Here is a 10,169-nt window from a genome sequence, read left to right as displayed (position 1 = left end):
TTACGGGTTACCCCGATGACAGGTGTCGGGAGGGCGATCAAGTCTAAGAAGCTTACTCCAAAATTCATTGGACCGTACCAGATAACAGAACGAGTTGGGCCAGTGGCGTATAGGATTGCGTTGCCGCCTTTTCTATCCAACATCCATGACGTTCTTCATGTGTCGCAGTTGCGGAAGTACATGGCAGATGATTCGCATGTGATCACGCCAGACGACATACAGCTGAGAGATGATCTGACAATGGAGGTGCCACCCATCAAGATCGTCGACCGAAGCATAAAGCGCTTAAGAAACAAGGAGGTGCCTTTAGTGAAGGTCGTGTGGAACCAAGAGACTGGTGACGCGACTTGGGAGTTAGAGGATAAGATGCGGGAGTCACACCCCGATTTATTTGTAAACCCTTAAGTTTCGAGGGCGAAACTATTTTTAAGGGGGGTGGTATTGTAAGGCCCTAAGTTCAATTTGGAACAATTTTATGGATGTTTGAATAAAATTGAAGTTTTAGTTAATGTTTGATAGCTGGCAGATTAGAACTGTCAACTTGTGCGAATTTTTAGAGGGTCTTAACGACTTCATTTGGGAAAACTTCCTTCATGAGAGTTGTAGCCCTTTAAGTCTAGAAAATTCTCCAAGTGGTTTCGTGTCGATCCGATAACTGTAGCTCTAGATATCCCCGTTTTAGTGAACGTAGTTCCGGCTGTACAGTGCCAGCGGGATTATTACATTGTTTTTCTTCTAAGTCCGAATTTAATTATGAATTTACCTTTGAGGGCTTAGGTTTTAGTAAGTTTCAGGTCTGATTAGGTAATTAGACTGGTGGGTTAAGGTTGGACTTGGGTCGGGCTTGTGGAAAACAAAACCCTAGCCCACTTGTGGGTTGCATGGGATTTTAGCCAAGGGGGGGAAACCCTATTCTTCCACAATCAGAAAACAGAGATACACTACAGCACCTTCACGTGAAAAACAAAGAGAGAGCAGAAGAGAGAAAAGAGAGAACGTGTGAGAGAAGAGAAGGGAGCCGCCGCCCAAGCCACCACCATTGTCGCCGGTCACGCACGCGAGCAAGGGAGAGAGCGCGAGTAGAGAGGGATTCGCGAGGGAGAGGAAATAGAGAACGAGGACAGCAGCTTTTGAACCTTCTTTCCATCTCCAAACTTCTGTTTTTCCATCACCAAACAAGGTAAGGGCTGGTCCTAGGACTTGGGTAGTTTATTAGGGACTTGTTGCTATGTTTGTTTGTGAAGAATCTTGATTGTTGAGGGTTTGCATGAGGGTTTGGGTTGAAGGTTTGCTTGCTGTACTATTATCATATGAGACCTATGTGATTTGATTTTATTGCTGGAACATAGCTTAAAGCCTTGGGCTGAGATGGTTTATAGCTTAAACTAGAGGTGGAAGTTTCGCTGCCAGTTTCCTGTACTGGACAGCGGACTTCAGAGCCCTTTTTTACCTGTTTATGGTCATCAAATGAAAAAGTGATTAAAATGAAAGTTGTATATTTTCGAAATATCTTTCCAGACATATAAAAATCATAATTTTTGGTTTAATAATGTGATCTGGGGGTCGTGTTTAGTAACTGTCACACCTGCTGTCTTCCTGTTCCGGACAGTTAGCTTTAAGGCCTAATATCACCTAATTCTGGGACTCAAATGAACAAGTGTGTAACTAGAGAGTTGTAGATATTTAAAATAGCTTTCTAGAAAGGTATCACACGTGATTTTTGGTTGAAAGATGCATTCTGTGGCTCTATTTTTGTGAAAGTTGTTTCTGCTGTCAATATGTTGAAGTTGCGATGATATATTATGCATGAGTGAATGTTCTTGCGTTTCTTTACGTGGATTATATTTATTTTCTGAGTTAATGGTTAAAGGGTCGCTCACCTAGCCGTAATTCCCTTGTAACCCGTGAATGTTGTGTTGTGAAGGTTGTTGTATAAAGAGTATGATAAGACTCTAGGATTGATTTTAGAGACTTAACAAAGAGAAAAGTGTAATAAACTCGCTTGCAAGTAAATGTGAATAATTGGACATAGGTCTGGTGAGGACTATGGACCATGAGAACGATGGTACCTTGCACGCGAGGGTGTTTTGTGGGTTGTACGGTGAGTCCCCACGTGATTGGCTGACTGCGGTCGCCTTGTGATTCTGTGGACGGACGGTGAGTCTGGCGGACGGTGAGTCCCCCCACATGATTGAGGGTTGTACGGTGAGTCCCCTCCGAGATTTGTTCATCTGCGGATGATCGTGATTATGGCCATGGAAGTTTTGGTGGGTTGTGTGAAGTGAGATTCCGTTAGTAACTGACTCTTTCCCATAAAAGACATATAATGTACTTATATTATATATGTTGTTGTTGATTTTGTCATTATCATTCTTTTTGTTGGACCTGACCCTGCTTGTTTGCTATGTGTTTATTTGGGGGGGTAGATGGTCGTGAAGATAATGGCGATGACTCATTCTTGGGAGTTGATGCTACGTGACGTGCCAATACCGGAGGACGACTACACTTCAGAGGAAGAGGAAGAGGCTAAGGAATAGGGTTTGGGTTGAGAGTCTTTTGTTTTCTGTTGGGGTTGAGAGTTTCCGAAGTGTTGGTATCGAACAATTTTATTGCTTAAATTCGAATGAACAAGTTTTGATGTACTCTTTATTTTCATTCAGGCCTTTGATTCGTACTCTTTACAGTTGGTTATTTAAAAAGTTTTACGATGTTGGTTACTTCCGCGTGTTTTTGGAAAGGTTATGTTTCAAGAGTTTTCGTAAAATGAAAGGTTTGTCATTAACTGAAGATTAATAAGTGAATCGACGAAAACTCTTTACAAAAATTGGTTAATTAGTTACTGTGTAACACTCGAGAAATCGGGGCGTTACATGCATCATTCACATACAGCGCAAATAGTATGCTTATACACACAGCTCAAACATGATGCATAAAAACGTGTAAAATTTGAGAAATGAATATAAATTCATGTTATCCTAAGTTTCGTAAATTTCTATAAATTATACCAAAATCTGGTTTAGAATGACTTCACACGCATGGATTTCTACAAACTATACTAAAATCTGGTTTAAAAAATACAAAAGCGGAAGAAGAACAATAGAAAAAACATTACATCAGAATCAAAATATTACGTCTTCAACAATGATTCGTTGAAGAGTTTATGCAAAAATTTGTAAACTTTTGGATCAAAACACACAAAATATGTGAAATTTAAGAATTCAGGATTGAATTACGAACAAAGGATAAACTGAAATGGCACAAACCATCAATCACAACATGATAACTCTTCTTCACGTAACATCATCTTACGACATACCTCTGTCTTGATCGCGACATGTGGCAGAGGTAGGAATAGCAGCTATCAAATCTCTGCGTGTCCATGGTAGCTTTGTGGACCTTCAGCACCAAATCAACTCCCTTTTCTTAGAATTAGCATTAAATAAATAATAAAATAAATTAAGATAAAATCAAGAAATAAATAACCTAAATCCTAATCAAATCTAAACTTTAAAAAGGTACTAAATAAAGATAGATAAAAACTACCAAAATCTAGCAAATCACAATAAAAAACTCATAAAATCCTGAATTAAATAAAAATATGAAAATTCAATAAAAATACCATAAAAATTCATTTATACTCTAAAAGTAACTCAAAAATAAAATAAAATATTTCATGAAATTAAAATTAAATAAATAATAAATAAGGATATATAAAAATTATCAAAATCTAGCAAATCACAATAAAAACTCATAAAATCCTGCATTAATTAAAAATCCGAAAATTCAATAAAAATTAATTATTATACTCTATAAATAAATGTAAAATAAAATAAAATATTTCCAGGGAGTAAAATTAAATAAATAATAAGATAAAATTAAGAAATAAACAACCTAAATCCTAATCAAATCTAAAATTTAAAAAGGTAATAAATAAAGATAGATAAAAACTACCAAGTCTAGCAAATCACAATAAAAACTCATAAAATCCTGAATTAATTAAAAATCCAAAAATTTAAGAAAAATTAATTAATATACTCTAAAAGTAAATCTAAAATAAAATAAAGTATTTCCTGGATTTAAAATAAAATAAAACAAATAATAAGATAAATTAAAATAAAATTAAGAAATAAACAACATAAATCTCAATCAAATCTAATATTAAAATGGTATTAAATAAAGATAGATAAAAACTAACAGAATCTAGCAAATCACAATAAAAACTCATAAAATCCTGAATTAATAAAAAATTCGAAAATTCAATAAAAATTAATCAATATATTCTAAAAATAAATTAAAAGACCAAATCTTATCTTTTAAAATAATATCAATCAATTATTTTAGAATATATAAAATTAAAACATATATCAATGGAAAATTATATCTTCTAAAATAATATCAATTAATTAGGTTAGAATATATAAAATTAAAACATATATCAATTGAAAATTATATCCTCTAACAAATTGACACGTGGAATAATTTTTATGAGAATTAATCTGGTGCTGACACGTCACTATGGAAGTTCTTCTTTTCTAATATATATTGATTGATATTGATATTGATATTGATGTGTCATGTAAGACCCAAGAAAATAGATTAAGGGTATTTTAGTAATTTGATGCATTAAATATTTAACTATATTATAATAATAATAATTATTATTATTATTTTGTGTGATTAATTTATTTAATATTTTTGGCTTAATTTTAGTATTGATGGATTTTGAGTATTTGTGGTTTGGTGGGGGAAATGTTATTTTCCTTATTTTGGGTCCATATATGCATGAAGGCAACATATAATATTTCCTCCACGAAAATATATAAATGACTCATGTAGGTTACTAACCCCGTAACCCGCAACTTAATGAACTAATGAGATTTTTTATAAATAAGTGAATAGATAAAATATAGAAATTCAAACTCACTTATCTTCAATGTGATTAGACAATAGGTTATTTAAGCCACAATTTCTCATGGTTCCTTTAGACAATCCCTAAATATTTATATTAGAGGAGGAATATATATATATAGGCATATATGTATAGACAATCCCTAAATATATATATATATATATATATATATATATATATATATATATATATATGTGTGTGTCGCGTCACACACACACATATACATAGGAATAAATCATGACCGCTAGATCTAATCATGAACGGTCAATATTAAAATATAAAGTTAAGTTATCATATTAGTATTAATTTGTTTTAGGCTTAAAGGCTTAATTGCAACTTTGGTCCTTGACGTTTACCAATTCCACGATTTTAGTCCCCCACCTAATTTAATTACACGGGTGGTCCCTGACTTTGCTGGCAGCCTGGAACGTTGGTCCTACCGTTTGTTTGTTAATGGAGGAGGTTTACGTGGATGGTCACTTAGCTGATGTGGAAGTTGAATTGGAGAGAGAAAGAGACCAGCGACTGATTCAACCTTCTTCCTCGCCTCTAGGGACTCGTTCGTTCTTTATCTCTTCTCTTTTCGCTCAATCTCAAGTTTCGAAACATCTTCCTCAAGGTGCTCTGTTTTTTAAGGAGGAAGAGGGTAGAAGATGACTGTTGCAGGTCTCACGTGCAACTCACGTGCTTCCCTCTCTCTTCAGTCCTTCTTTCTCTCTCCAATTGGACATCCACGTAAGCCTCCTCCGTTAACAAATAAACGGCAGAACCAACATTGCAGACGGGCAGCAAAGTCAGGGACCATACGTGTAATTAAATTAGGTGGGGGACTAAAATTGTGGAATTGGTAAATGTCAGGGACCAAAGTTGCAATTAAGCCTTTGTTTTAATCTGATTAAAACATAAAGTTAAGTGATCATATCAGTATTTATTCGTTTTAATATGAACTATTCATGATTTATTCTCATGTGCTCACATAAAATCATTTTTCTTATGAGATAATATATACATATTGAAGGTATGAAAAACGGTAGAAAGGGGGGGGTTTGAATAACGTTTTCAAGATAAAACTTCCACCTTAAAGATTTTAACAAATCTTTTCGAGAACTAAGTGCTAAAGATAAGAGATAGAAAAACACACAAGGATTTTTATCCTGGTTCACTTGATAAATCCCTCAAGCTAATCCAGTCCACCCGTTAAGGTGATTTCTTCCTTCTTAGAATGAAGGCAATCCACTAATCAGGTAAGTGTTACAACTGCACTTGAGACCTACAAGTGACTAACAATTACACTGACTTAGCTCACACTAAGATTCACTCTCTTAGTCTTCTCTAGGATCCGATCAACCTTGATCTCCTAAAGGTAACTAAACAAACTGTTTAAGAAAGAATGTTTACAAGAGATTTGCTTCTGAAAAGCTAATAGTAAACACAATGAAATTCAAGAAGAAAGAAAGCTTAGAAGGATTTGAATATTTCTTGCACGTGTGTAAAATGCTTCTAACCGCTTCTTTCAATCTTCAACCTCTATTTATACTCCAAGGATTAGGGTTGAACGTTGCATGGAAATGCTACCGTTGGAGGGCAGTTCTGGAAATTCCAGCTTCTGCTGTGGCTGAGGATGTTAGGTAGGTCGTCAGGATAGTACACTTTGCTTTTGTACTTGGATAGTGACATGACCTTTAAACCTAGCAGACTTCTGATCAGGGGAATGCTTCATGTTGGAACTTGTGAAGCCAGTTGATCAGAGTTAGAGGGAAAGCACAGATCCTCTGACCGTTGTATCTTCTGATTCTGAACTCAGAGGGAAGTACATGGTCTTCAGAGTTTCTTGCTTCTGGACATCAGAGTTTCCACTATTCAGCTTCTGGATCTTCAGAGTCTTCTACACCATCAGAACATCTGAACCTTCAGAGTTTCTTGGTTGTCAGAACTTCTGGATCTTCAGAACTTCTAGTGACTGAGTCCATATCAGAGCTTGTATAACTTCAGATCTTCTGAAGCATTTCTACTGTTCAGAGTGAACATAGATGTTGCGAAAGCGTTGCTTGGGTCACTCTTTATGCACGGTGCTTCTGATTTGTGTGAGATTGAATTGAGGTCAGAGCCTGTAAATAGCACACTCAAAAAAACACGTTAGAGTACCATAATTGTTCATACTCAAATGTTAACTTGTAATCATCAAAACATAGAGTTGTACTACTCGATCAAAACTTGATCTTACAATCTCCCCCTTTTTGATGATGACAAAACTAAGTATTTTGATGAACAATTCTTAAACAATAAACTGAATTCACTCAGAGTTTAGAGATATAGAATAAGACTTATCCTGATGTGAATAGTTTATTTTGCTCATTCTGAATCCAAGTCACAGCTTGATTCTGAGCATAGCTCCCCCTGAATCTAAGACTTAATGAAAACGTTAGAAATGTCTTGATTCTGAGCTAAATAATGTAAGAGTTCAGAGTGAAGGCGCATGACATAGATGAAATACAATAATCAGAGCGCATAAGTATTCAGAGTCAACGATAAGTGGTATCAGAGTCAAATATATATATCAGAGTCAAATATAATCACTTCAGAAGAAGTGAAATGTATTCCTTGTATTTGCCCAGTGACACATCTATGGTCATAAAGGTGGAACTCTTAAATTCTCCAAAATAAAAAATAAATCACACTAACACAGCTTACACATAAAAAACTGGGTGTGAAAAACTTAGCTTGAAGTACAAGGTACTCCCCCTTAGAGAAGGTCTAAGTTTAAGAAAATGGAGAAAATAAACGATGCATGAATGAGAGTTAAGCGAATTAAAGAAGGGAGTTAATGCAGGAGAAGAACGTTTACCACCGGCCACGGGAGTAAAGAGAACTTCAGTTACCAAGGACGTAACCTCGAGAAACTGTAGGAGCAATAACTTCCAAGAAGCAAATGAAGCTTATATAAAGCGAGTTAGATGAGGGTAAGCTTCACAACTCGATCAATTCATAAGAAGAAAAGAATGGCATCATACATGGTTGCACTGGAAGAGCTCAGAAGGAAGGCCTTCGAGGAGGACATGTTCCTAAACATAAGACATCCAGATGGTACAAAAACCATATACGAGCTGACGAGGACACTGCTTGAGGAGGACCTCTGTCCAGAGCTGAAGAATGACTTGAAAGAATTTCTAGCCTTCGTGGAGGAAATTCAAGAACTCAGCCAGCTTGAGCTGAAGCTGCTGGAAGAAAAGGACACCATAGAAAGAAAGCTCAAGACGACAGAAGAGATTCTGGAGAGAGATGAGCTAAACGTCAATCTCAACAACATCCAATGTTCATTGGATCGGCTGGAGAAGGAGAGGTTAGAGCAGCGCTAAGAGTGCAGAAGAATGAGGAGGGATCCTCCATTCTAGATTTTAGGAAAGAAATGTATGATGTAAAAGCATAATGATTATGAATAAAGAAAAGAAAATTTTGCAAACACAATATGACAAATATATATATATATATATATATATATATATATGTGCAAAGCAAATCATGCAAGTTAAAACAAGATAAACTAAAACTAAAATAGAATAAGAAAGAAAATGAAGAGATCCTAATACTAAGGTTTGTCAGAGCGACGCAGAAGTTCCTAAAGAATTTGCTTCATGTCCATCAACAAAGTCTCATGATTATCGAGACGTTGTTCCACGACATCGAGTCTGGAAGAGCTTGACTGGGTGGAGCTTGAAGGAACATTCTGAGCAGATTGAAGAGCTGGAATGGAAGCAGAATCAGCAGAAGTAAAGACCACTGGTGCAAGAGCTTGGCATCTAAGGGCTTCAGCTTCAGCTTCAAGTCTCTCAGCTTCTAATCTTGCTTGTTCAGCTTGTGCGGCCGCTTGACGTGCAGCTTCCTCTGCTTGCTCTTTCTTTTTTCTGGCCTCTTCAACAGCGTCAAGGAGCTTATTTCTTTACTGTTGTTCATGCAGAGCCATTCTCCTTGAAAACCGCTGCTTAGCAGCCTCGATCCTCTGATCCCTTTCTGCAGTCAGATGCCTCATCATAATAGGAACCTGAGCTACTAACCAAGTACTCAGACTATTCCACTCGTCAGCAACAGAGTCAGCATTCTCACTCAGGTCAGTGTGACCTTGCACATTGCGTAGCATCAATGAAGCTTCATGATTAAAAACATTAATGCACTCAGAGAGAGAGGTTGGTCTGAGGTATGTGTAGGGAACAATGGAGAGGTTGGTTTCAGGAGAGGTTGGGTGATTGCTACTGTTTGCCTCAGAAACACCTTGAGGGGAGCCTATGTTAAAGGTTTGGACATGTTGTTCAGAGGCTCCAAGGTGAGGTTCAGAGGTTTCAACCTGAGGTTGTGGTGATCTAACCGAAGAGTGGTTAGACACAGAGTTTTCTGGTTGAATTGGCTCTTGATGGGCAGGGTCAGGTTGAGCTTGTTGAGCCAAAGGGTCTGCCTCATGTAAAGGAGCAGCCAGGATAGGTTCATCTGGGTCAACTAGACGTTCAGGTCTAGGTCCAGAGTATATCCTAGGGCTGGGACATGTGAGGTAATACTCTGGGATGGCAGACACTTTTTCTTTTCTGACTTCCATGAATTTACGATGTGACTCAGAGTTATTGGAAGGGGATGAGTCAGCAACGTTGGTTGGGAAAGATACAGGGGTATAGGCAGTGGAGGAGTCTGTATCAGTGGTTCTGGCAACCAGACGTTCTGATGCTCTGGGAACAGAGTGATCAGACGTTCTGGGTTCATGTTCTGGTTGATCAAGAACTGGTTGTTCAGGAATGATGGGTTCAGAGGTTAATGGGTTGTGTTGGATGGTAATGGGAGAGTTTGGTTCATCTTGTCTAGAAGGTTGGTTCTGAAGCATGTTCCAGAGAGGTGCTTCATTTGGAGAAGGTTGGAAAAATGAAGACCTTGGTGAATTGGGTGGAGAAGTGGTTTGTGCAGCTGGTTGGGACACAGGAATAGGAGTGAGTGGGTTTGAAGATTGTTTGAGCATAGCAGAGATGGGGAGTGCATCAAATGAATTCAAATCATCATCAGATTCAATGATAGCAGACTTACTTGTACGCACGGCAGAGCGAGTCACTCTGGCAGAAGTCTCCATCCTGATGACTGTAGCGGCAGGCTCCACACGAGTAGGTTTCACCACGATTCTGACTTGTTTCTTCTTCTTCTTGGGAGGAGAAGGACCATCTTCATGATCACCATCATCACCATCAGCTGGCTTGGTGGTTTCATCATGTTTCCTCTTAGGCTGGTC

The sequence above is a fragment of the Lotus japonicus genome, chromosome 6 (assembly GCF_012489685.1).
Source record: "Lotus japonicus ecotype B-129 chromosome 6, LjGifu_v1.2".
NCBI classification, from domain to species: domain Eukaryota; kingdom Viridiplantae; phylum Streptophyta; class Magnoliopsida; order Fabales; family Fabaceae; genus Lotus; species Lotus japonicus.
This window is presented reverse-complemented; position numbering follows the sequence as displayed.